Source organism: Rattus norvegicus, chromosome 19 (assembly GCF_036323735.1).
Source record: "Rattus norvegicus strain BN/NHsdMcwi chromosome 19, GRCr8, whole genome shotgun sequence".
Classification (NCBI taxonomy): domain Eukaryota; kingdom Metazoa; phylum Chordata; class Mammalia; order Rodentia; family Muridae; genus Rattus; species Rattus norvegicus.
The window spans coordinates 44,076,586-44,104,494 of NC_086037.1; the positions used below are offsets into that span (position 1 = coordinate 44,076,586).

A 27,909-nucleotide genomic window follows, 5' to 3' on the forward strand; every position below is an offset into this window, starting at 1 on the left:
CCTATGTCTCTTAGTTGTAAGTGATCTTCAGCTGACAGGAAAGAAGATGGAGATCATGCTCATAGTTATTCAGCATGGCTGACACAGAGTACATGTGGGCACCATTGTCCAGGTGGGTTCATTGGAAATGCCACCATTCGTGGTGGCTTTGATGGACTCTAGTCTTGTTTCACCTGGCAGACTCATCTTCAGTAGTGTCTGATTTTGCAGGGACACGTCATACAATCCAGAATGTCCTAGGAAGGAGGCGATGTTCCTCCCTCTCCTCTCCCTTTATAGGAGACTCCTATAGGTTCAAGTGATTTCCTTGTACAGACTGAGTGGCCATTACAATACTGTTCTTGTTCTCCATGGGACCCTGGGACACCTTAGAAGGTGTCTTGGGAACAACTTGCATGGTTTTGTTAGATTGAAAACATCGGAATATGACCAAGCTTCTCAGGTGAATATCTACTAAAAATCCACTGATGAGGGCAGGAAGATGGCTTAAAGGTTAAGATCACTGGTTGCTCTTCTGAAGGACCTAGGTTCAATTCCCAGCACCTACATGGCAGTACACGATCGTCTGTGACTTCTGGCCTCTGTGGGCACCAGACACACTTGGGACCCAGACATACATGCAGACAAAACTCGTGCATATAAAAGAAATTAATTAAAAAAATAAAATTCATTGATGAAAGCACCTTAGTAATAGCTGAAGATTAAATTTCATTTTGATTCCTTTTAAAAAGCCTGTGGATTTCTGTAAGGCTCCTGCCTACTTCATACCCTTGCTGTTCTGGTGGCCCGAAGGTGGCTTTGTTTCCTTTGTTAGTTCATGGCCTTTACAAGGCAAGAATCACCACGTATTGTCTTGGCTCCCAGCACTGATCATGGGGATGCGGGGGATGCGGGGAGGTGGGTGAGAAGAGGCTCTTTCTTTCTGCTCCCCTTTGATTCTGGGAATGCCTTCCCTTGCTTACCTCTCAGAAGAGGAGGTTCGGGAGTGGCCTTGACATTTGAGTATTTAGTTTCCCCTACTTTGTGGTGGTCTTGGCCTTGGCATGGCTGTCCTTTTGGCTTGTCAGACTGCGGTGGGGTGCCTGTGCTATACAGTGTGTAGTTAATTGGCTATTTGGTCTCTAATCATTGAATGCTATACTCCCCACCCCTCAAAAAAATCAGTGACAACCAAAAAAAAATGTCTCCAGCCATTGCCAAATGTCCCTTGGGGGCAAAAGAGCCATAAGCTCTCTGGTAAATGCTGAACAGGCCACCAGCAACTGATAGAAGTTCAGCTTTGGAAGCAACTGAAAACAGTACAGCCCTCTGGGGCACTCCTCCCTACCCTGCTGAATTAGTGAATATTTGAAAAAAAGTGTGTGTGTGTGTGTGTGTGTGTGTAAGTATGTGTAAGTGTGTAAAACTGGGTTGGAATTGTATGATTATTTGATTCAAGTTTATTTACAAAAGATGAACTTGTTTTAAATTTTAAACATTTTTACATTTATTTATTTATTGTGGCCTGAGTGGATGCATGAGAATCATGGCATTGCGTGTAGAAGTCAGGGGATAATTTGCAGAAGCTGGTCCTCATTTTCCACCATGTGGGTCACGAGGGTCACACTCAGGTCAGCAGGCTTGTTGGCAAAGCACCCTTACCTGCTGAGCTGTCTCACCGGCTGTAAGAAAGTACAAGCTTACATGGACTTTTAACATCCCAGGAAAACTAGTGTCTAGACCCATGATTCTTTAAATGCAAGATACTCGGAAGTGTTTCTCAAGTTCAAATGAACCTGCAAACTAATGGACTCACTAGAACCTGACTTCTGGAGTAGCCCTGCAGAACTGTCCCCAGCTTCTTGAGAGATATGTAAGTACTCATGTCAAGAAAGAGACAGTGGTTTGCCTCTCCTTCATCTCTGCCAAAACACCAGCCTGGTTTTTCTCCCTTGAGAGTTGTGATGATGCTCACTGTAGAAGCCCATGTGTGTGACTCCCACGGTGGGTTGTTACGTTTTATGAGGGGCGTCCTGTGTCTCACTAGGTTTCCTCGCACGGAGGTAAGAACACCAAATTAAATATTAGCTGCTTGTGGTTATTTTAAGACTCATCTCACTAACCTAGAGAATCTGGTTCTCACACTTTGTACTTTCTGATTGCAAACAGCTTTTAAATGGGTTTATGTTGTTTTTCTGTCAGAACTTACAGGGTGGGCAGCGGGGGGACGCTTTCGGGCCGACATGAGGCAATTCGTAGTTTCTCTTGCGTGTCAGCTCTTTCTGCTTTGATCTCTATCTATTGTTCATGCTCTGCCTTTTCAAAGATTCTGTTGGAGGACCTTTCTTTAGCGAGGTCCCAAGAGAAAATGGCGGGACGCTGTGCCCCGGAGTCATCCACCTATTTCTGAGGTAGGGTAAAATCTCACTGACACGCGCTTTCAAGGCCTTTGGTGTCCTGTGCCCTATTTAGATGGTTCTTTCTTTTGTCCAGTTTCATGTAGACCCTAGACAGTCACACCTAAATGTAACAAAAATGTTTCCTCAAAGTTGTGGATACATTTTTCTCTGTAATTAAGAAGGTATCAGGAAACTTTGGTAGCTAAATTTCTCCTTGCTTCATAGGCACCATTAGACTTTGAGTTTTCCATGTTTTCTCTTTTTGTAACCTCTTTTAAATATTAAATTTGATATAATCTGTCTGAAAGACTTTGACTATGTATGTTGGTGACTTACTTGTTCAAAATTACTAACTGCAAAGCCAGCCTGCCTCTCTGCCCTTTGTATTTGAAATATCTCTTAGCAGGGAGACATTTTCTCAGAACAAATCTTTTGGCAAACATCAAGAAGTTAATTATTCCCGCAAGAAATGCTACTTGGAACTTTTTTGAAACATTACAGTATCTATGCCGATTTAACAAAAAAAAAATAGGAGTGGGGGTGTCCTGGGTTGAATAACTGCAGAATCCTGGCAGACATAACCGTGTCAGATGCCTTGGCATGGCCTCAGGGCAGAGGGGACTTTCCCACTTCTTACTGTAATCTCCCATCTTACTATGTGGGAGTTCTGTGAAGGTTCCTGTGTTACACTGAAAGGCCCAGCTCTTCACGCTATGCGCTCTGCTTTCTGAGCACAGACTCTGTGCATGTCTGCATATGTGTAAAGGAAATGCCGAGGAATGGCGGAGAAAGGTGGCAGTGTGACATCACTAGTCCCCTTCATAGAGCCAGATGATCCTTAACTGTGTAGTGGGTCGGTCAGAATGTGGGGTGGAGCACTCCGTAGAAGCAGTCCGTCATGTGTGGTGGCGAAGCAGCGGGCCTCTCAGAGTTGAGTGAAGCCATCCTCTCGTAATCTATGTTGTTTCAGGCAGGGATCTGTTCATCCAGACAGGGCTCAGTGGTGACTTGCCACCAACTCTATGTTCGGGGGCCAAATTGAAAACAGTTAAAAACAAATGAAGTGTGTTTCTCGGAAAAGGTGGCTTTTAAGGAGAAGAATCCCAGCCCTGACTGCTTCTCTCCATCTCCTCCAGTGTCAGGCTCTGACCTGGTGTCAAGGGGGTGAGAAGAGGGTTATAGACAATTGAGCCACCATGTGGGTTCTGGGAACAGAACCTGCGTTTTCTGCGAGAGCAGACCACCGAGCTACCGAGAGAGAGAAGTCATTAGAGGATTGGTGCTTAAGGCTTTGCCACTCAAGGAGCAGACAATGGCCGTGCTTCGTGACTAGAAGATGTCCCCTTTTACTATGGAGTAAAGGCTCTCCCACCTGCCAACCCTGAGTCACTTCAGAGGACATTAGGGTTTTGTCACACCTTCTAGCCACTGTCAGACTGTGGCCAACTTTACATACGTAGCTGTTGAGGTCCAAGACTAGACTGAAGCCAGAGGTGGTCTCCTCTCACCCACTCTTCTCACCAGGACAATTAATATGAAGTAAGGCGTCAAGAAGGACAGGTTCCTTTCCTTCATAGTTTACATTACTGTTGTGTTGACATTTCAGGGCTTATGTTTGGGACCTGTGTGGAAGTAGACAGCATTACGATGGCTCTAGTGTTTTGTTCACTGACTCTAATTAAGACTTAGAAAACATCATTTACTTAACTCCCGGACTTCAATTCTCAACTCCTCATCTATCTTGATCCCTATGTGTTGACATAGCATGCTCTATCATCTGCATGTGATCTGTCCATCATCTGTCTATCTGTCATGTCTGTCATCTGTCTGTCTGTCATCTACCTATCTTGAACATACTTCCCCTCTTATCCCCCTTCACCTTATTTCTCACCCCTCATTCTTGCTATTAGTCCCCGACCTTCCTCTCCACAGTAGAAGATTAAATCTCGAAGCCCTCTTACCTGTGAGTCACAGTCTGGCTATGCTTTTATAATTATGATCATCAGGCTCATGATGTGTACTCTTTTTAATTCAAGATAGTCTTAGCCAAGCTGTTAAATGCAGATTAATGCATATGCTGTCCTGATAGGCTATTTAGCCTTCCATAGAGGTGCAGACTGACACAGAGGGGACTGTAGGGTAGCCTTTTTGTTTAAGGCTAACCCACCTAGCAGGCTCACATAAAATAATGGGTGATTATATATTATACCTAAGGAGATCTGTGTAAAATAGACTATCATGCTTCTGAGAATTCAAGGAGTAAAAAAGTTAGATTACTATAAAAGAAATGTAACCTTTACAAAGGAAATTAGCCTCAGAATCCACCATAGTAGCAGGACCCATTAAACTGTAAGAATGAATCACTTCTTAGTGTTTTGCCAAAGGTCTAGAGTAAAACGCACCATGGCTGAGAGGTTTGGCTCCCGTATGGCAGAATACAGTCTCTGAATAGCACTGCTCAGCACGAAGCCCTTTGGGTGCCTGCTATCAGGCTTGAGATGTTATTCGTGTTGTAATGGAGTTTGTTGGCATACACTTCCCCTCTCCTGCCCACAACCAAAGAAGTATCCATTAAAATATGGAAGATTGACCCCAGCTGTTGACTGAGGGAGCCACCCCTTTGCAGTTAACCTTTCTGTGCAGACAGGAATACAGTTCCAGTGCCAGCTCTGCCCTCAGTGATTTCTAAACAAGCGCCCGGAGTCTTACTTTTGACCCATTCTGTGATGGGCATCTTTGTCAGAGTGTTTCTGTTCTGTCACAGACATCAGCACGTATCATTTCTTCTGCTTCTACTGTGCGTGCATGCGTGTGCATGTGTGTGTGTGAGACGAGCGTACAAGTCCCTTAGGAAGCCGGAGGGGAGTGCTATATCCCATGAGCTGGAGTTCCCAGGTGGCAGTGCTTGGGTACCAGAGAGTGAACTTGTGTCCATTGGGAGAGCAGGAAGTACTCCTAACAGCTGAGCCATGTCTCCTCCATCCTGCCCCAGCCCTAAAGGCTGTGCTAGGGATTTTGTTTTTGTCAACTTGACACACGCTAGGTTTGTTTGGGAAGAGGGAACCTCAACTGAGAAAATGCCTCCATTGGACTCACCCATAGGCAAGTCTAGGGGGTATTTTTCTTGATTAATAATTGATGTGGAAGAGGCCAGCCCATTGTGAGTGGGTCCACCCTGGGCAGGTGGTCGTGGGTTGTATAAATATGCAAGCCGAGTAGACCAGTAAGTAGAGTTCCTCTATGAAGGAACCTTGACTCCTCCTTAGGATGGACTGCCATTAGATATATAAGCCAATCAAATGCTTTCCTTCCCAAAATTGCTTTGGGTCATGGTCCTTATGACTGCAATAGAAAGGAGAATAGGACAGGATCTGACACAAAGTGGGCACTCAGCAAAAGTCAGGTTCTTGCCTACTTTCTGTGTGGACGGCTCACCTGCCATGTCTCTAGCCCCATAAGGGCTGAGCTGCAGTCCGCAGGCACTTGCTCTGAGAGAGCCGGAGGATGGCTCTTCACTCGGCCTCTGGAGTCAGACCACCTACATTCCCATCAGCTAACTCTGCTCTTGAAGAGCGCCTTCCCCTTAGTACTTACTTCCTGACCTGCAAACAGGCTAATGACAGCTTCTCTATTAGGCCGTTGGCAGTCTAGCAGCCTCTCAGTTGTGTAGCGTACAGAGAACACGCCTACAGGGTTGGGCAGTGAAGATCTTTGTGTTGTTAGAGCTCGGTGTGGACCAGGCTTTAAAATCTCATGGGCTGACAGCAGGCTTTTTAGCAGCTAATAGCTCATTGGAGGAAACTCTTGCTTCCAAACACCGGCCTTGGCTGTCTCTTTAACAAGAGGTAGCTGTCCTCTTAGGAGTTGCCCTGGCCTTTCGTCTCTTCCCCGCTCCCTGCGTCCACTCTGGCTGGCTTTTGTTATTAATGTGGAGCAGTTGAAGTCATTGACTTGGGTGAGGGCCAGGCAGCATTACTGAATCATATATTACTTTCCTGGACTGGTCATGAGCAGGATGCTGAAAGTCAGGGGCCGGGGAGCTGCCTCTCCAGGCGCCCACATGAAAGGTGTGTTTGTTTTCTTCATCGTATTTGTGTAAGTAGATCTGAGTCCCACTCACTGTCTCACTTTCCCACACTGAGCTGCTCTTCTCTGCTTAGGCTGATGGCGGCCATGCGTGTCCTGCCTCTCTTTGTCCTTTGTGACATCACTGCACAAACTCCTGTCTGCGTAATGCAGGTAGAGGTGTTCAGTGAGACTGGCTGTTTCTGTGGGCACTTTATCATATGCTAGGTCAGCTGGGGCCTACGGGGTCGATGTTTCTGCTGTTGGCTTTTGTTTTTCCTGTGCTAACGAAATGATGCTGTGAGAGAATTCTTACAGGAGAGTCAGTGGAAGTCCTCGTCTGGGGAGTGTGGTTGAAGACACGTTTGTTTTTCTGTTCTGCTGTGGTATTTGGGGCTTGGGAAACTATGTTGGGAAAAGGCAGTGGAATCTTATTAGGCATTTTCCTGAACTCTCTACCTGCCCTTTCCTGGAATACTCCTTGTTTGGCCCTGGAAAGGCTCCATGCTCTAGAGCACAGACGCTCAGGGAGGCTGTTTGGATGATATGTTGGCATCATGAAAGGAGATGTTGTTTGCCAGGGAAGATACAGTCAGGAAAGAGTGCTCGAGGATCATGTGACCCTCGGAGTGGGACATGACAATGGTGTTTGCCTGTGCAGTTGTGCTTTTAAAAACTTATTTGTAATTATTAATGACTCAGTATAACTATGTAGCCTCCGGTTCTGCTTTGGTTTGGTGGGAATGAGAAAGATAGCATTGTCCAGACTTAAACTTTCCTTTGACTTAGTGCTCCTAAATGATTGGGGCAGCTTTCCACTGTGAAGTAAAAACTGATTTCTACGTGACCTTAGCCACTACTACATTGTAATATACATTCACTTTCATTATTATTTCAACTTTGGTGGGACTTTTTTTCTATTTTCTCAATTCAAGATCAGTAATTGTGAATCATAATTCCTAGGAAAATTCTACATCATAATGACCACAGATACATGAGAGCTACACCCACCCTCTGTCCTTACTGTCAATTTAATAAAATTTGGACATCATGCAAGTGTGTTTGGGGTTTGGACCCATTTTGACGTGTTGTGATACCTGCTGATTTATTCAGAGTCCCCCTGTCGCATCCCTGAGAGTCCTCCTGTCGCATCCCTCTGCCGTCACTTGATGTTTAATTTGTCAGCTTCCAAGATCCAGTGATTCAGAGAGATAAGCTTGTTCTATCCCTCAGACTACTTTTTTTTTAAATCCTTTTCATACAATGAAAGGAGAAATCTATTCCTTTAGTGCTGTGGTGTTTTTTATACCTAATTCTCTTAAAAAAATAAATATGGATGAATGAATAGTGGTACATCTTTAATTTCAGCAACTGGAAGGCTGAGGCAGGAGACTCTAGAGTTCAGGTAAAAATTAAATACACGGTGAGACTTTGTCTTAAACAAAAAAGATTTGTGGGGGGTGTGGGCGTAGACATAAATGTACATGGGTGTGTGTGTGTGTGTGTGTGTGTGTGTGTGTGTGTGTGTAGGCTGGGTGTATAACTAGGTAGACACTTGCCTAGTATATGTGAGACCCTCAGTTGAACTCCAGACATACTAAATAAATAATAAACCATATTACTTACAATGTTTTATAGAAAGAAATTCAAATTCTTAAGTTATAAAGAAGAAAACAATTAACAAACCAATCATAAAGAACCTGTTAAAATGTTGAGATAGTTACTTTCATATGCAATTTTTTCCTGGCTTTTTAAGATAGGATTTCAGGCTAGTCTTGAACCCCTAATTCTCCTGTCTCTCTTTCTGTGTGCACCACCGCACCTAACAGCCCTGGCCATTTGCTTTGGAAAAATACTTTAAACTGTTTGGAAATCTAGGTTTATAAAGCGTAATATGTGAGCATAGTTGCCACATCCCAGATTATTCTTAGCAAATATTGTTTAAATGGACGAATAGTTTTGTATCTCGTATGTTCTTTCTTATAAAGAGTTGGAGGAAAGTGCGCACTAAAATTAAAACGCAGGGTTTGAAGATGTAACCTTTCTACTCTTCCTTTTTAAAGACTTTTGTTCAAACGAGTGCTCACGTGCACGTCTACATGGCAGAGGCTTGTACCTTCCCCAGCTCCCTACCTTTCTCTCTGAGAGACTCTCCCACTGAACCTGGGACTCCCAGATTTCTTAGTTAAACTGGCTGGACAAGGAGGAGCCCCAGGTCCTGTCTCTGCCTCCTCAGAGGTGCTGGGAATTAATTAATCTCAGATCCTCAAACTTGTACGGCAAACACTTTACTGACTGTACCATTTCCCAAACACCCCTGTGCCTTTTAAATAAAAATGTTAAGTGTCTCATGGGATACAGGCTGCCCCTGAACTCCTGACCTCTCTGCCTGCACCTCCCTAATGACGGCTGGGTATTCGACTGGTTTTGTCACCTTGACACAAGCTATAGTCACTGTGGGAGAGGAAACCTCCATTAGAAAATGTCCTCCCCACACTGGCCAGTGTTTTGCTTTTTTGGACTGATAATTGATGTGTAGGGTCCAGCTCACTGTGGCTGGTGCCAGTCCTGGGCTGATGGTCCTGTGTGCTGTAAAAGGCAGCAGGCTGAGCAAGCCAGCGAGCAGCCTTCTCCCATGGCCTCTGCATCCTTCCCCACCTCCAGATCCCTGCCCTGTTTGAGCTCCCATCCTGACATCCTTCAGCAATGAGCTACGGTGTGGAAGTGTTAGCACAATAAATCCTCTCCTCCCCAGGTCGCTTTTGGTTGTGCTGTTTGAAAACCACACTCACCTGCTTGTTCTGTTCTAATTTTAAAAATAATTAGTTTCAAAGTTTAATTGAGACTATGCAAACTTCATGTTTATATACGAAAGACTTATCCTTTGCAAAAGTAACAAAGTGACCATATATATTATAAACATATGTAGTATATATAGTAAAATCTTTTGCCTAGCAACAATTAATTAGAATAATTTTGATGTCTATTGTTCCTAGCTATTAAATCAGTGCGGTTTTCAAATAATCAACTCTTATCCCCACTTTGAAAAAAAAAAAGCTCTGAAAGCAGTCTTACCTTTTTATTTGAAGTGAGGTCAACTATTTTTGCAACTAACTCGAGTTATCTCCTTGTAATGTAGATTGAGGGTGTACTTGATTGTCCTTGGTCCTCCAGACTGCATAGGACAAGAAAAGCCGAGGCGCTGAAAGAAATGGAGCCAGATGGCCCCCATCAAGGGTGCCAAACCTCCAGCAGGGATGCGTGCCACACCACACAGACAGGGCAGGGAATGACATCTACCAGTGGACTCGGCCACTGCTTAGCAGGCTCCGCCCCACCTGGTGCAGCGGGCGAGCATCTTGGTTGTTAAGGTCCACTGGGCAGGCAAGGAGGTAAGGGACCAGCCAGGACTGGGGGCTGGCAGTCCTTGGGGCTCTCTGATGAAATCCACTTGGCATTCTCATAGTTTTTCAAAGGAACCTGGGTAAGGCACTTAACCTTGTGTTATTGGTCTAGTTGGCTCTTAAGGAGAGTCCTAATTAAACTACAGTCATCTGCCAGTGGGTCTTAGTGGTGCTTTTCAGTTTGGAAATTGAAACCCAGAGTCACAAAGCCATCTCTTAAGTATCGCCCTACAATTGACTAAATGTCACTGTGGTTTGTTTTTCCCCCAAGGGAGTTGATTTGGGAGAAAGAATGTGGTTAAGAACTTTATGTCCCCAAGACATCTGTGCAACTACTCCTGAACTTCTTTTCCTTCCTTCCTTCCTTCCTGCCTGCCTGCCTTCCTTCCTCCCTCCCTCCCTCCCTCCTTCCCTCCCTCCCACTCTTCCTAGATTTATTTTATGTATCTAAGTACACTGTAGCTGTCTTCAGACACACTAGAAGAGGGCATTGGATCCCATTACAGATGGTTGTGAGCCACCATGTGGTTGCTGGGAATTGAACTCAGAACCTTTAGAAGAGCAGTCAATGCTCTTAACCACTGAGCCATCTCTCCAGCCTCCCCTCCTCCCACCCGAACTTCATTTCTAAAAGTGGCAATAAAAACAGTTGTCTTAAAGGTAGGAGGGAGGTGCATATAAAAACATAGCACTGACTTTGCCTCTGCACGGTATTAGATGTGATTAGTCACAAGATCCTACGGTGTGGAAGTGTGCTTGGATCATTGGGTTTTTGTAAAATAAAGTTATTTTTCCTTTCTGAATCAGTTACAGTCTTGTGCCCAGAGCTAAGCATGGACATGCAAATCTTTATGAACGAGCTCCAAAGCCCACCGAACTAAACAACAAAACCCACTTTGGGTTGTTTTCTCTCCTACCCCCTCTCCCCTCCCTCCCTCTCTCCGTCCCTCCCCCTCCTTCCTCCAGCCCAGGTTGCTTCTCTGTCATTCTGAAAGCTGCTCCAACCTTCGCAGTCAAACCTAGCTTCTCCTAATCAGCTCAAGAAAAGAGGGATGGTCTAGATTTCTGTGGCCATCTTCATTCACATCCATTTATACAGAACATCATCTGGCCAGAGCTAGCTGCAAGGGAGGCTGTGAAATATACATTTAACATACATGTTCTGTTAACATAGAATACGGATGAGGAATCAGTGTGCAAATGGTGTTGAGACATAGCCATGCCTTGGCCTGCGGAGGGTCTGTGTCTCCTTTCACAGCACAGTGGATGAGCTGAGTTCCCTGAGATCATGTAGACTTCAAAGACAACGCATTTACTATCCTGCCCTTCTCAGAAGCTTGCTGACATCTGCTAGGGAAATGGAAAAATGAAATTACAGGAGTCACCAATAGTTAATGCCACAGTTTGCACCTTGGTAAACTGTGAGTCATTGCCTTGAACGGCATGGCTGGGATTGTGCTTCTGAAGACTGGTAGCCAACAGAAAGGACGGCTGATGTGCTAGTGATTGCTGAAGAAGCAGCGTTCAGAGATAGATTTTTGGAGCAAGGCAGGAAGTTATTTGGTGAGGGGGAAGGGAGTGTAAAAAGTTGTTTAGGGGAGCTCGAGAGATGAGCACTGCGCTTCCAGAGGTCCTGAGTTCAGTTCTCAGCACCATACCAGGCAGCTTTCAATTGATTGAACCTAATCTCCTAGGGGTCCAATGCCTTTCTCTAGCCACTGTGGGTAAACATGCCCATGCATGCACGCATGCACACTCGAGCACACTCACGCACGCACAGGATTTATTTTAAAGTTCTCATGTGAATTTCTGCTTTCAAGATGACGTGTCATATTTCAAGGCTATCCCTACCCTCTGTACCCCACAGATTGTTCTGTGTTTTTCCTTTTTTTTTTTCTTGACTGGGGCAGCAGAGGGTGCTGATGGCATGTGAGTGGACCCATAGAAGGATATAGACCCACTCTGCAGTTGGGTTCATTTCCCCAACTTCAGGGTGTGCCAAGGAGAGACTTGAGGGGCACAAAGGCAGAGTTGCCTGTGAGTGACAGAATGACAGAGTGCTGCCCAGGCCATTGGGGCCTTACCATGGCTGGTGTCTTGTGTGTTCCTCCTGTTTCCACAGCCACTAGTCAAGGGTAAGGGGAGCTTTTATTTGGATGAAAATGATTGACCCTGTGGGCTGCCTCTCCTTCCCTAGTCTATCACCAAGCACACAATGAGGAGACTAACGGGTAATGAACACTTGCTCTTGCTGGCAAAGAACTCTCGTCCTTCACTCATCTCTTATTAATTAAAACCGGGTGAGCTTGGCCACAGCGTTGGAAAGGCAGGATAGCCAGGAACTTAAAAGGATCAGAGGAAAGGTAGTCCCTGGAGTGGGTGGGGGGTATTCTGCTGAGTCCAGTGTGCTGTTTGAAGCAGAAATACAACGGGACTTCCAGGCCCCTGATGACAAGGGGACACCTACCTGTCTGTTAAAGAAGGAAAGCAGAGAGGTCTTGTTCCTTATACTTCTGCGACTCAAGTTGTTGAAGAACAAAAGCAAATCAATGTAGAGTTTTTCTCCAGCTTAAGTTAGGCTAACAACCCAGATGGACAGATGAAAGTTTCCGCTGTCTTCTCAGTCTACTTGCTAGTGCCCACCCAGCGCCCAGCAGAGCACTCCTCACACAGTGCTCAGTGCATGTTTGTGGAGTGGATAAATTGGGTGGACTTTGGCACTTAATTACCAGAGCTTTCTAGAAGATGAAAGGACTCCCGAGCAGAATGATTTCTTTTAAAGAGGAAACGACAAAAAAAGGCTGTTATCCTCCAGGCAACGCTCCTTCACTCCCTCACCTTCCAGATGTTCATGTCTCTCTGGCACCTCTCCTGCTTTCAGAAGTTTGGGAGAGTAATGGCGTGCGGCCTCCTTTTCTCAGGAGAGCCCGTGTTGTGTAACCGTGCTTCACTGCTCTTCTGTAGTCCACACAGACGGCAGATGAGTTCATTTTTAATAATCTAGTGTTTTATAGGAATGAACAATGGTGCAGAACTTGGCCTTTCAGGAGACACAGTAGAGTCTTTGTCTGTCTGTCTGCCTGCCTGCCTGCCTATCTATTGGTTATTGTTTTTTTTTCAAGACAGGGTTTCTCTGTGTAGCCCTGGGTGTTCTGGAACTCACTCTGTACACCAGGCTGGCCTCGAACTCAGACCTACCTGCCTCTCTGCTCCTAAGCACTGGCCTTAAAGCCGTGCGCTACCACAGCTCAGCTACCTCCATAGAATTTATAGACAGTGAGAGAGGTTCCTCCCGAAGCTGTTTCCGGTTGGGCTGCTTCCTTCAAAGTTTTAAGTTTTACATAAATCTGGACTTTACTAGATTAGGGAACTGGAAATGACTTAGCAGGTAAAGGTGCTTGCCACTGTGTGCAGCAAGGCAGCATCCACGCGTGCACACACATGCATTCTTATAATGTAATAAAAAGTAAACAGTACGTTAAGTGTATTTGTGAACAAATTAAATATAAATCCCTTAATTCTTTGCTAATGTTTCTGGCCCAGACACATGAGAGAGTCCACAGAGGAAATATCTCAGAGAGAAACTGTGACAAGAAGCTTCCCCTGGGGACACCATCTGTAGTCATTAGCTGTTTGAACTCTGCACCACACAGGCCTGCAGTTGGTCATTGTACCAGCCCACACTACTTTTGAGGGGACAATAAGACATCCAGCCTGCCAGGCTTGTTTCTTTATTTCAAAGCCGAGAATAATAGCAGGGCTTGTGCCCAGAACTCATGCATGAGGAAGTCCACGGGACACACCTGGGACAGTCCGACATGTCTACCAGCCGTGATGGCCGATGCCTGTGCTGCTACACAGAGACCTCACAGCCTGACCCTAAGAAGCTAAGACTGCACTGCCCGCTGCCCCGATGGGAAGGACATTGCAGGCGTGCACTGCGGCACGCTGTGGCAGAACTGAATTCGAGGAGTCCGCTTCCCGCCACCTGTTGCTCTGTCTTCCAGCTTCTGGGCGGGCCATCCTCCTGGTAGGCAGACAGAGGCCTGGGAAGTCAGACTGCCGGGTGACAGTAGTCCTGGACCTAGAAAAGACACATTTTGCCATGCTGTGTCTGTTGAGAGAGTCTGGTTACTTGTCCACAACTGCCAGAGAGTCTGGGACGTGTCCCTTCTACCTGAGTTTCTGTATATCCAGTTACTGCTCATTCACAGTGGAGGAAATATTTTTTAAAACAGCATTTCAGATAAGGACCTAAATGTCAGGGCAAGGAATGGAAGAGCTGGCCACAGGCCCTTTGCCTCCCATGAAATAAATCCTTCAAATACTGAATTTAAACTTAGGGAAAATCTTGAATTAAAAAAAAAAATACATGCACAGAACTCGGTAGAAAGACGGTAGCGTCAGCGAGTTCACATTCCTATAACCCTGGGAGATGGAGGTGAGACCCGAAATTGAGGGCAGCCTCAACAGTGTAGGGAATACAAGGCTCGCCTGGGCTACATGAGACCCTGCTTCTGAGAGGATGAGACCCAGAAGGACTGAAGATGGCTGTGTGAGCTCACAGGCAAGCATCGGTTAGCCAGACCCCTCTTCCCTCTCTCCCAGCTACATTGACAGAAAGGCCTGCTTCTCATGTTATGCCGAGGCCAGATCATTTCTAAAGTCATTTCTAAAGTATTTCTTAGCTGTTACAGCCCATCTCTCCTCCACTGTGCTGTAGAGTTCTAGGACGTTCTGTTCTCTCTGACTGTGATTGGCTACTAGGTGTTCACCAGCACCCTTAGCCTCTTAAGATCACTGCTATACATGTCATGGACTCTTTGGCGTCCCTGTGTAAGAGAGGACATGTGACCGTCCCATGCCTACTAGCTAGACTGAACACAGTGTTTTCCAGCTCCACCAATTTCAGTGCCTATCATAGGATATCATTTTAATGACGGAATAACATTCCATTGCATACATCCATGAAATTGATATGTCATTTTTTCTTATCTGTCACAACAGTGGTCATCTAGATCATTTTACCTCTCGTGAATTGTGCTGCCACACACAAAGTAGCAACAAGGATGGAAACATGGATGGCCCTGATTATGTCATTATACATTGTATGCATATGTTGAAACGTTGAACTGTGCCCTATGAAAGCATATGGTGATTACATTAATTGGAAGAAGGTCATGCTTAAGGAGTACATACGCTTGCTACTGTGGTTTGACATCATATGCTGTCTCCAGCTGTCAAACTGTAGCTCACAAGTATGGACAATTAACGTAGTAACGAGGAGAATGAAAACACTTAGGAAGTTAGGAAGGCCTGCTCCGGAGTAAGCCCAACCCAGTATCTGACCTGGCAAGGGCAAAGTACATTGGCGTCTAAAAGAAACTTAATAGAAGTGGTGTAGTTGCTTCAAAGTACTGGAGGGAAGTTGGGGACCCAGCAAGGCACAGGGCTGCGGGCCTTGGCTTTTCTTGTTCAGATCACAGCTGTTGTATGAGAAGGAGACGTTCCACATGTATTTACTGTGATTTTTCTTTCCCACGTCGCTATCCCCAGGAGACAAGGGGTTGAAGACACAGGTTTCTGCATCTAGAAAGAAGGAATTCGGGTTAGACATTAAATAGGAAGTATACAGCTAGCCTCATCAGAGACACACAGATTCTTAAAAACAGACAGGTTGTGCCATGAGCGCTGTCAGCAGATGCTGTCACATGCCAGTAAAGCCCTCAGGTTCCTTCCTCTTCCATGCTTAGAAACTGCTGAAAACAGTCAGAAGGATCAGGAAAAAAATGATTCTTGACCTGCTGCGTGGGGGTTTTAGAACCATCTGTAATTGTGTTTGTGGCAGTAACACCCTGGGAGCTTTGTGTGAACGTGAAGCCCTGTGCTGGATAAGGGGGTGATGTTAAGGAAGAAAAGAGGTGACTGTGGTTTTTTAAGTACCCCTTTGTCTAACTGCTAAAAATAATTGTTGTTACTTTAAACAGATGGCCCCAATTTAATAGGAAAGAAAGTAAAAGTGAGACAGTTTCTTAGCGTCTAAGATCCCCGCTCCCACCGCCACTGGCTAAAATTAACCAGATTTTATATAATTACTTACGGGGAGCAACTTCTGAGGGTGGGATCTGTAAATGGAGCTGTGCGTCTTGGTAGAATGAGAACCAGTGTAAATGCCTTAATTTGAAACAGATCTTTGGGTCCTTGGGTTTAAAGCAGTTTTGTCATTTTGAGGTGGGTGCACACGTGTGGAGATCAGAGGACACTTTCACATGGGTCCCTGTGATCAAGATGAGGCAAGTGTGTGTCTTTACCCACTGAGTCCTTCCCACAGTCTAGGACTTTTGAGTTTTAAAAGACATTTAAGTTGTTGTAAAAGATATGCAACCTATGAAAATTAATGTCAGAAATCGTAATGCACTGAGAGGGTGAGATAGCATTGCCAAGGTTGTTGTTTTATGTAAGTTGGTCCCCTCTGGTGGCAAAAGGCGTTCAAATCCAGGAGCTCAGAGATACTAGTTAATGCACTCCTTTACGTCATCTCTGGCATTATAGGTAATATTTTGATAAGGAAACGATGAGCCAGTGCTTATAAGAGACTTCAACTAAAGATTAATTTTTAAATGTGCAGACATTGGACTATGTCAGCGAGTGATGCCAGCACAGTGTTAAGTCCAGCAGGGAGAGAAGCTAAGTTTCACAGGTCGTCGGTTTTTAGTTACCGCTCCTGCTGTTCACTTGTGATCATTACCCCTGGTTCTCCTGGCGGAGGGGCGCCGTCTGTCCTGTGTGCGTCCGTGGACCCTGCGTGGTGCGTGCATTTGGATGTGTGCATGTCCTCACCTGGTCTGAACCTGCGCCATTGTTTGCTGTTGGGTCCTGGGTTGTGGAGTGGAACACAGCTCAGAATCTCACTGCTGAGCCTGTTTCCGCCCAAACTTGTCTCTGTGAAAGGAGTAGACCGGTCACAGGAAATAATGGAGCTGGAGCTGGGGAGATGACTCCGTCTGTACGGTGGCAGCAGCACAAGTGTGAGGACCTCAATTTGGATCTGCAGAATGCTTGTCAAAAAAATGAGGGAGCCAGGGACCCTGGGGGAGCGGGGGGGTGGGGGTAGAATATGGAATTAGGTTGGATCCCTGTACCTAGTTGGCCAGCTCTTACCTTTCCAAGTGCATGAGGCTCAGTTTTAGTGAGTGACTGATACACCCTGACTGGAAAATGAAGGAGGGCCCTGGAGGAAAGCCTCCAACCTCAGGTCTCTGTGCACTGGCATGTGTGTGCACACATTCACTTTAACAAGTGTTTACCCTAGAATGCACACACATACCACCATCACACATGTACATGTGTACGTACACACACACACACACACACACACACACACACACACACACACACAAATTGTAGAGATCAGCAAAATGGACTTCTGGCCTGGTTTTGTCTAAGAGAGTTCTTTGTTTTGAAGGGACTGTCTAAAAAAGAACAGGAGGCAGATAGTCACAATAGTTAGCCTTTCCAAAATGTGTGCTACCCATCAAAGACAAGACTCTCATGCCGACGCTGGTTCAAATCTTGGTTTTGCCATTTCCAGTTTGACTTGGGCAAATTACTTAATCCTCCGTGCTTCATTTTCGCCTCTGTAATTGGTGGATAATGACAGCCTCCTGCCTCACCGGGCTATGGTGAGGATTAACTTAATGTATAAGGTGCTCAGAACAGTGTCTGGGATTAATGCGTGCTCGCTGAAGGTTAGTCAGTGTCCCTGGGCTGCAGAGAGCCTGAGAGAGCTTCTGAACCCGTTCTTGGTTTCAGTAATTGGGTACCCAAATTACTAACCCATTTTGTGGTTTCTGCATGGAGAAAGGAAGGCTGTTTTGTTTTTGTTTTTAAATAGTGAATGCTTTCCTGAAAAACAAAATCAAGTTGAATCTGCACTCGAATGTGAAAACTGTGCTTGAGAAAAGAGACAGCAGACAGCAGAGATGCTGTCTAAGTTAAGGTCAAAGGTTGCTTGGCTGGGCCTGCTGACACACGCATGGCTTATCATTTGGAGGTCGAGGCGGAGTGTAACGCATTCCAGCCTGCCCTGCCTGTGTAGTAAAGACCCTGCCTCAGAAAAAGCAAACACAAAAGTCCTTTGATGGACTTTGGTAAAACAAAAGAAGAACACATGTGATTGCCAGAGATGGAGAGGAGACGTGGGGGAGAGAGGGAGTACCTCAGGGGAAGCTGGAGGTGTCCAGTGTCAGCTTCCACAAGGCCCCGTGTAATCACCCTGCCTCTTTCCTATGGAAGAGACATCTTCAGCATCAAGTCAAGTAACCATGGGGTGCAGAGGTCCCCTCAAACCCCCTCTGCATACATAATCATTGTATTTTGTGTCTTTGGGTTTTAAGACACTGGCTAGTCACTCACAGTTGCTGTTATCAAGCATTTGGTAACGTCTGAATGCCTTCGTCATCTCTGACACCTGTTTTCTCATGTGGGCTTTCCAGTAGGGAAAGGACGAACAGTTATTAAGGTTTTTTAATTTAATAAAGTAATATTCTCTCCCTCCCTCCTCCTCTTCACTCCAGCTGAACACTGTTGATGGATATTGGAGTGGAGTGAGGGTGGCCAGTGATTGGCGTTTGATGTTGGGACTGACATGGCCTGTGTGAGGGCTCCACAGGGAAGCTGCACACTGATCACGCCATCTTCTTAGCTGGTGGAGGCGGTCGAGAGGACGAGGTTGCAGAGCTTTTAAGCCAATGCAGCTCTGAGGACCTGAGCCTAAGAGCGCGATAATTGTCATCTCCCACAGGGACCATGTCGAGGGTGGGGTCTGCTGAAATACAGTCAGGGGCCCTGTTAGGGCCTTTCTCCCTGTCCTTAGGATGATTTAGGGGAGGTTGGGACTTACAGACCAGCTTGAGTTTTCTTTTGTGGCAATTTACAATTTTTTTGTTAGCTTATGTCCTCCTCTGCTGGAGTTTGGGTTTGCTGATGCAGATACACACTGCTTCACTAAAGTGTCTGCCTCCCTTCCAGCCATGACAACAGTGGCACTCGTCAGTACTCAGTGCATATTTCTGGAATGAGTGAGCAGATGAATGGAGTAAATACATATAACCCATTATTCCCAATAAATACCTCCCACGTGGAAGCAAGTTGCCAGTTGGCATTATTTTAGATCCATTTTTGCTAAAAAGAATGTTGTAAATTTTGGATGACCTCCATTGAACAAATAAGCAGTTGAACAGCTAAGCCAGAGAGAAGCTCAACTCTGGCTTTCATGTTTTCCCAGGGCAAATGGTGACTTGAGGAGATGGTTAGAATTCAACAGCCTAGGCAGCGAAGATTTCAGTCAGAACTCAACCTCTAAGACCATTTGAGAGCACTTTGAAAACCGTGCTGTTCTCTTTGTTCTAAGACAATAATGCAGCAAGAGCTAAAACAACTTTTCTTTCAGACAGAGGGAATTTTAAAACACAATTAACCATTACGTCATATGTCCTTTAAGGCTTGACGTCCACACCCTTCCTAGACCTGGATAGAACAACAGGAACGTATAAGGTGGAAGGCATGCTGTAGGCATCTGCTAGCTCGTGGGTCAGGCTTGAGCTCCCCTTCCTGAGGGGAGAAGGGGACAAAGGGTAGATCCCAGCAGAGCCTGCCTGCATAGAATCACTAAGTGTGCGTGTGTATTGGAGTGGGTGCATGTTCGTTTTCTGTTGCTGTTATAAAATACCCTGACCAACGAAACAGCTTACAGGAAAAAAGTTTGTTTCGGTTTATAGTTCTAAAGGGACAGAGTCCATCGAGGTGTAGAAGAGGCGGTTCCTGGGGTCAACAACAACGGGGTAATCACACAGCATCTGCACTTAGGAAGCTCACAGAGAGAGAACAGGAAGTGAGGTCAGATTATACATTGTGAAGCTCGGCTCCTGTGACCCACTTCCTCCAGCAAGGCCTTGCCTCCTAAAGGTTCCATAACCTCACCAACCAGGGACACCAGCTGGGGACCAAGTGTTCAACCACACACGCCTGTGGGGACCCTTCATATTCAAACCCAAGCAGCCTGACTGGGAGCATCCACCCTTGATTGACATGGGGACCAGGCTAGTGAGAAGCAAATATAAGCCTAGACCTTTTCAGGACCTAGGGAACGTGCACCCTGTGACTGCACTGTTGATTTAAAACTTATGTGAACTTCAGTATTACAAGGGAAAAATGTCCAGCTGCTGGTACACCAGTTTTGATGGTTTAAAGTCTAGGCACAGCCAATGGGCGTAGGGACAGTCCAAGGGCATGAGGAACGTGTGTGTGTGTGTGTGTGTGTGTGTGTGTGTGTGTAGATAGGCGTTCTAAGACTGAGGACGTAAAGATTGCCTCAGTTTGTTTGCAGATTATGATCGATGAAAGAAGTTTAATTCAGAACAAATAAAAACACTTAACACTATGTAAAAATATTAATTCTTGGGGGTCAGAGAAATGATAACCTGGGTTTGATTCCTGGAACTTATATATAAAGCTAGATGTTGTTAGTGGATATTTATAATTCTAGCTCTCCTAGTGTGATATAGGAGAGACAGCCAGCCTGGAGTACAGCAGTTTGGCAGAAGCAAGAGAGACCCTGTCTCAAAACAAAGAGGAAGGTGAGAAGAGACTCCCAAAGTTGTCCTCTGACCTCCACACATGTACACAAACACATTTATGAAAGTTAATTCTTGAATAAATGATCTGCATGATTTTTACAATATAACGACCTAGGAGTAACAAGGCTTTCCTGCGTAGGCCAGTTTGCTGTTCAACTATAAATACACCACTTGCTGCAAATCAGACGTCCAAATGCAACAGCTGCCACTTCTGTGTTTTGTTCTTTGTTACTCATTTTAATGAGTGATTTGAACTGACTCCAGAACGTGAAGTTAGACATAGAAGCATGCTTTAAGACTTATCTCATGTGTTTCAAACTGTGTGGTGACATCATTCTCTAAAGATAGAGGATTTTAAGAAAGCGAATTATTTAAGCTGTTTCCCCCCACCATAAATAATTTGGCAGGAAGACAGAGAGAGACTAGGGATAAAAATCAACTAAAGGAGCTATATCTAAGTATAGAGAGCTGGGAAAATTCTCCCTCCTACCTCCTGACACATGAACCTCTTTTACTGAAACACATCTTTTTTGGGGAGGTCTCAGCTGAGATTTGCTCTTCTGATAGAGATCCCAAGTGATGACAGGGATATCTGTCTGTCTTCCATGTGTCCCGCTGCTGTAGGATTTAGGTTCAAATGGAAGAGAGGAAGATGGATTCAGAACTTCTCGACTCCCGTCTATCTCTCATGGCCTTCACAGCAGTTGGAAAGCAAGCCAGTCTGGCCTTTATCTTCCTATATCCTGGGCATTTGCCTGACATACATAAAAGCCTCGTGCAGTCCATCTGTACTAATGCCAGCTCTTCCTTCAGAGGAACTGGCAGGGGTCTTTCAAGCTAATCCTGCATCTGTGCAAGGTGTAGTCGCAGGTCAGTGAGGCTGATCAGCTTTGGAACCTGCTGGTGATGGGATTGGTCCAGCATACTTCGGTAGAAGGTGATACAATGGCTACGTAAGCAAGCACTGTTTTGTGCTTTGATTAGAATATTGTTTGCCTTTTCTCACTCGACTGCTGTACAGTTCTGAGAAGTGAATTCCCACTAATGCAGAAGGAGTTTTATGTGCTCTTAAATATGGGAAGAAATTTAGAATTGCCTCTGGAGACTGGTTGCTTAGGAACGAAGAAATTGAACCACCCATCATTTAAGACCAGAAACTATATCCTGTTCTTGTGTCTTACCTGAGGCGTCATTTTTCTGTGCTTTATTCTCTACTTGCCTCCATGTAGCTGTGCATTTTGTTCTGTGCATGCCTCTCACATAGCTGTGGCTTGCTGTCTTGGAAACCCATGTCACACGTCCCCAGGGGAGGAGCCTCCAGATGGGCTCTGTACGCCGGCCAGCAGCCCTGTCATCCTGTCTGTCAGGAACTGCGTGTGTATCAGAGAGGAGCCATAACATAAAAGAAGCTGCTGCTTTCAAAAGGCAGCTGTGGTTGAGGATGAGGTCATAGGCAAACCACGCACCCCCTTCTCCACAGAAAGATCCCCACAGAGATGAATGTGCTTCTGGAGGAGCCACCACACCTTGCCTGCTGCCATCCCCAGCTCCATTCATTTTGCCTGCACCTGTGGAAAGGAAGCCCGAGCCCTGCAGAGCCCTCCATGCAAATGATTTTATTTTAATTATTCCAAAATAGAGGGTCAGCCTCTCAGCCTAGATGCTAGCAGCTAGTGACTTGTTACCTTATCTGTGAAGAAATCCACATCGTAACCAGATACAATCTAGAGATGAGGGGTTTTCCTTACAGGAACGATCATTGTCCAAAGGTGCTCCAGGAAGTGGCTTGCCAAGGTGGAAACATGCTAAGACTCTGGGTCAAAGGTGCTTACCACAGTCGCCTACCTTTTCTCAAGTGTAGAAGATGGAAGCTCCCTCTGGCTTTATGTCTCATTTTCTGCCACTGTTCTGTTTGATTTTCAAATTCGTCCGTTTTGGTATTTTTGCAGTGCAAGCCTGTTGCAAGTGTCCCTGCCCCCTCCACCAGGGGGCAGACACATCCTCATTCGCTGTGCCCGCACACTTGGGGCAAGCCTTCCTACATAGTTATGCTTCATCTCATGGCTTTTAGTTTTCTTTTCCTGTATCTAAGGTATATTCCCAGCTATGCAAGTTCAGTGGGAATTCTTCAGATCGTTCACACACCAGTGTCTCTTGCTTTTCTGGCATATGCATCATCCTATGGTCATTTATCGATGACTATCTTGATGCTTCTGTGCATGGGGTTATTAATTCTCTCACTCACACTCCATTTTGTTGGGTTAAAAATAATCTGAGAGGAAAATAGCTGTGAGTGGGGGCAAGAGCCTAAGTCTACACACATGGTAGGTATGGTGGCCCTGGAGGCCAAATGCTGAGAGGACCAAGCTGTGAAGGGGCAAAAAGGGGAGTTCCAGTTATCTGCTATGGACAGGGCTATGAACTTGGTAGTTCTGATCATTCTTTACAAACTGCTCAGAAGAACAGGCCTTGCCAGTGACCTGCAGTCCCAGAAAGCTAGGATGGGAGAGTTGGGGGTTCAACAGCAGCCTACACTGCTTAGTGGAACCCCGTTCCCAAAGACTGAGGGCTGGGGGTGTAGTTCAGTGTAGAGTACCCACCTAGCATCAGCAAAGCTCCACCTGCTGCAGAAAACTCTAGCAGTTAGGTACTTGAAAGCATGCGTGTGTGTTTGAAAAAAGACCACATCGGAATATGGAAAATATTATTTATTGTGATAGTATTTATATTCACCCTGTAACTTGCCAGTTTTACTATTAATTTCTTCTAAGAAAACAGTACTACCTGCATAACGGTGACTCAGAATGTTTTCTCGAAACACTGGGCAACTTTCAGAAATGAAAATTCCACCACAGTCATTTAAGAGATACAGACATTTGCAGCTTATCGTTTGGAAGAATAGGGCAGAGCTATGACAAAGGATTCTCTCTCTCTCTCTCTCTCTCTCTCTCTCACACACACACACACACACACACACACACACACACACACACTGCTAAATTTGTAAGGTTTCTTAAAATTACAGAGGAATACAGTCTAAGTCACAGTATCTGAACCTGTATCCCCCAGTAACTCACCAATGAAAAGCCAAGTTAGGTCTGCCAGGGCCCTAGAGAGACTCCCTTGAGATCCCACTGGGAACAGTGTTAGGGCTTTTATTGGAAATACTTTTCCTGATTCAATTAAGAACTAGAAGCTTGATATGGTGGTACACCTTTAATCCCAGCACTCGGGAGGCAGAGGCAGGCAGATCTCTGAGTTTGAGGCCTGCTTGACCTAAATATGGAATTCCAGGCCAAACAGGACTACAAAATGAGACCCTGTATAGAAAAACAAAAGCAAACAAACAAAATTACAGGATTAGAATCCAGTCGCTGTCTTTCGCATGCCTACACACACTGTGTCTATGGTGAGAGAACTTGGGTGTGTCTCTTCTCTGCTGCTTATCTGTGTCTCTCTGAATCTTCTATGTGAGGAATGAAGACAGGGAAGGAAGGGGTCAGGGAGCACTGGGATGGAGAGTGGATGTGCTGCGTGGAAAAATACAAGCAGGACACCCCACAGAGGTCAGGCTCCTCCATCAAGTACTGGGACCGAGGTTTCGTAATGCTCTAGTTAAAGGCAGACAAAGTGGCATTCTTCCTCTTTGCTGCCCCCTTCCCTTATCCCCAGCCCACTCCTCCTTCATTGTAGTTAAACATTAAATAATTGAATATTTAAAGTAAAACAACAAAGTGTGAGTATCTTGGTGTTCTGTGGGACGTCTGGGAGACATGTCCACAGGCCCAAAGCCAGCCTCTGCAGTCTGAACTCGGGGCTATATTTAGGTGACTTGTGGATCCTGTAGTTTTTAAATGCTGTAAACATGTTGATGTGGTTATTTTTAGCTTTCACAGACCTTGGTGACCTGCTAAGTTAGCTGGCCGGTAGACAGAGGCAGCTGTGGCTGTGGCCTGCACCTCAAATACTCCACTGTGTCAATGGCTCTGACTGTCTCCCAGGGCTTCCAGTGCATTCAGAGCGTGTGAGTGTGTAGGCTGTCGAGCATTACCAACCCAGTGAGGTTGCACGTCGGTGACTATACTGCTGTCTGCTGGGGTTCATTTTGTTTCTATGAACTGTGTGACTTTGGCCATAGTTTTGATTCCAGTTGAAGATATATCATATGCTGCCACTTGGCAGAGGACCCTAAACCCTGCACCCGTTTTCTCATTGCCCCGACCGTGCCCTGACCCTCCGACATTGTCGTATACACAGATCCTTGCTGCTGTTCTTACCTTCAGTCCGTTGTACTCAGTTCCTGCAGGGCAAAGGTTAGGAGGTGTCAGTGTGGTAAGGGGTGATGGGAAGCTGACAGGAAACAGGAAGGCAGGGCTCAGCTAGGGCTCACAGGATAGAATGGACCAGCTAGTGCAAAAAGAGGTAGGTAAGACGTAGTCAACAGCTTTTCTTGACCACCAGATCCATGCTGTCTCTGCTGCTTACAATGAGTGGGACATTTTCCTTGAAGAGCCATGCCTGAATCCCTGGCATTGCCTATGAGCTGGGCCTTCTATGTTTGCATTACAGAATTCACTTCCTTCTCTGTGACGGGGTTGCTGTCTTGAGCCAGGCTTTCTACCTGGTGCTTGTCCTTGGATAAGGTCAATTACTTTGTAGGTTGCAGGAAGCAGTACCTGAAGGGGTGACCCTAGAGAACGTGACTTATCGCTGGAAGTATTTTACTGAGTTGTGCGTTCAGAAGAGTGGTATTGAGCGTCGGCCAGACTCAGTTCATGTTAATACCATCATGGCGATCCATTTTGGAATTTGTCATGCTAATGCTTTCGGTGATTCGTATGAAAGTAATCTTTTTGAACTCTGTCCCAGTTTTTAAAACTACTCATTTATGTATTTACTTGTTTTTATGGGTATGTTTGTGTGCCTACTGTACACATACCCACCACATGTGCAGAACCCCTGAGAGTTTAGAAGATGACATTCCCCTGGAACTGCAGTTATGAGCTGCCGCGTAGGTCCTCTGCAGGAGCGGCATGAGCGCTGGACTGATGGCCCGCCTCACTGGCCTGGTTCTTACTGTATGCTCTGCTTTGGTGAACATTGTGAACACGCCTCAAAAGCAAAACACCTTACAGTAAGCATGCTGTTTATCTTTTGCTGAGAACTCAGAAACAAACAAACATACATTTTAACCCAGCAATAAATATTTTGGATTGGGTAGGTGAACAAAAAATAGAACTGAGAAATGAGGGTTTGAACAAAAGATAGGGTTTTTTAAAAAATATTTCTATTATGTGTAGTTACGTGTGTGTGTGTGTGTGTGTGTGTGTGTGTGTGTGTGTAAGCTGTGCACGTGGCTGTCTGACATGGGTGCTGAGAACCCCCGTCCTCTGGAAGATCTGTGCTCACTCCTGACTCCCCAGTGTCTCTCCAGCCAGAAGATGAAATGAAAACAAAGCAAAAAGAATCAAGATTGTCATTAATGTTTTGATGGACTTCGTTGTTGTTGTTGCCTTTGGTTTAGTTTTGAGACAGAGTCCTGTATAGCCCATGCTGGTCTTAGATTCACTCTGTAGCTTTGTGTGAACTTTTCTGGGGAGAAAGTCTGTTCACCCCAGAAAGATACCAGCCATGCGCCCAAGTCGAGCAGGGTGAACTTACAGGAGCACAGGCAGTTTGTGAGCAGCCAAGCCACTATACCACTGAAGAAAAACGTTTCTCTTCCTTCCAGCAGTATTAGCTGTCAGTCAGTCTTTGATGAGGGTTGGGGCCTCATGGTACCTTTCCTTTCCCTGTGGCTCCGTGTTACAGGCCCAGGCCTGTGTAGAAGTCTATAGATAATCACAGCTGCCGAGGATTATAAAGGGTAACAGCCAGGCCATGGCTAGGAGACAGCATTCTACAGCGTAGAGTTTGACCTTGACTGTGAGATGCTTCTGTTTGCATATCCCAAATGCTGAAATCACAGGCGTGAGCCAACATGCCAGGTGCTGGGTTCATGCTTTCTAGGCAACCACCGTACCAACTGAGTTATATCCCAACCCAGGACAGACACGCATTGTGATTATAGCCCTACTGGTCTGCAACTCACTATGTAGACCAGGCTGACCTTGAATGTGTGTGCCACCCCATCAGCACCATTTTCTTTTCTTTTTTTTTCTTTTTTACCATTTTCTTATATAGAGAATTTATATAAAGAAGGCCATTATTTTCCAAAGAACAATGGAAGTAACCCAGGTAGCATGCATTCGTTGTGCAGAGTAGACACCCCAGTTTACAGCAGTGCGTAGTTTAAACCGTGATCATTGTGGGTCTCATCCTTTGGAGCCGAGCTTTGTAGCAAGATGCTGTCTCACACATGAGCTATAGAATTGTCATTTCAAGCTGTAGCATCCACAAAGACAGCTGCAGGCCACAGCAGCCAGATCTAAGTGAAGAAAATCAGCTCTCTGTTTGCAGCGGCCATTCATGTTCTGCTTCTGCCACCCCCACGCCTGCTCTGGCATGTTTGGGGCTCATGACGATGTGTGTACCCTTCGGCTCTGTTCAGCTGATTGTTTGGGTCTCTACCTAGGCACTCAGCCCACCTCTACCTTCCTCAGCGCTGTTTTGACTTTGTTGTTGTAGCTGGTGGTCTTTGGTGGTCCCTGTTAGAATCCCTCACCCTCTCCATACCTGGCTAACCTGCCTCGGTCCGGGCTGAGCATGTGAACTCAGGTCTGAGAAGTTCACTGGAGCCTGAGAGCCTGGAGCCAGGCACCAGTCTGCAGCTTTCCCAGCGTAGCCTTCTGTTTATATTACCAGGCTAAAGTTAGCACAGTGGGACAAGTCGAAAAAAACGGTGACCATGGTTTGAAAACAGGAAATTTTAGGCTTCTGTGTGTGTGGAGCAGACGGCCGTAATGATAGAGCTGGCAGGGTGGAAATTCCCACGAAGCCTGCTTTTTCCTTACTTTGCTGGAGGGGAGAAGATAATGAAGCTTCCTGGAAAACAACCGAGCGTTTTCAAGCACACGGCTTGCTTTTGTCCTATGTTTTTCTCCATTTCATTTTGCACTTGGAGCGGTATTTTGGAAATTTTAGTAGTTTTAATGGAGAAAACAAATCCCGAGGCACGTACTTGATGTTTTCAGATATTTAGGCCTCTGAGTGTGTGCCCTGTCACTGGCAGGGCTTTGAGGACAGGGAGAGCATTGTGGACGTTAGCTGGGGGAGGGGAGCGGTGTGAGAGCATTGTGGATGTTAGCTGGGGGAGGGGAGTGATGGACTTGTCTATTTTAAGTGTCCCCGGCTTTGCTGGCTTGTTTGTTTTTAACCCCTGTATCCAGTCTTCAAAACCAAGTCTCTGTCTAAGCCATTTCCTGACTACACTGCTTCCAGATGTATCCTGGAATTCTATATCTGAGAGAAATGTTAAATTCATCC

General features: G+C 45.7%; 1 protein-coding gene and 1 long non-coding RNA gene across 11 annotated transcripts in view; one reads left to right on the forward strand and one right to left on the reverse strand.

The window, feature by feature from the left end:
- Window positions 1-27,909, forward strand: part of Gab1 (GRB2-associated binding protein 1) — a 107,925-nt gene that overhangs the window by 40,893 nt on the left and 39,123 nt on the right. The gene's annotated exons all lie outside the window — the stretch shown is intronic.
- LOC120098602 (uncharacterized) lies at window positions 1,462-9,909 on the reverse strand. Of its 5 annotated transcripts, none has more exons than XR_005496975.2 (4): window positions 5,814-9,908; window positions 3,797-4,000; window positions 3,222-3,398; window positions 1,462-1,661 (listed from the first exon to the last, which is right to left on the reverse strand). It is a non-coding gene; the product is annotated as an uncharacterized LOC120098602 (long non-coding RNA). The 5 variants fall into 5 exon arrangements; XR_005496976.2 differs by having other exon boundaries at window positions 3,835-4,000; window positions 5,814-9,906; XR_010060452.1 differs by having other exon boundaries at window positions 3,222-4,000; window positions 5,814-9,909.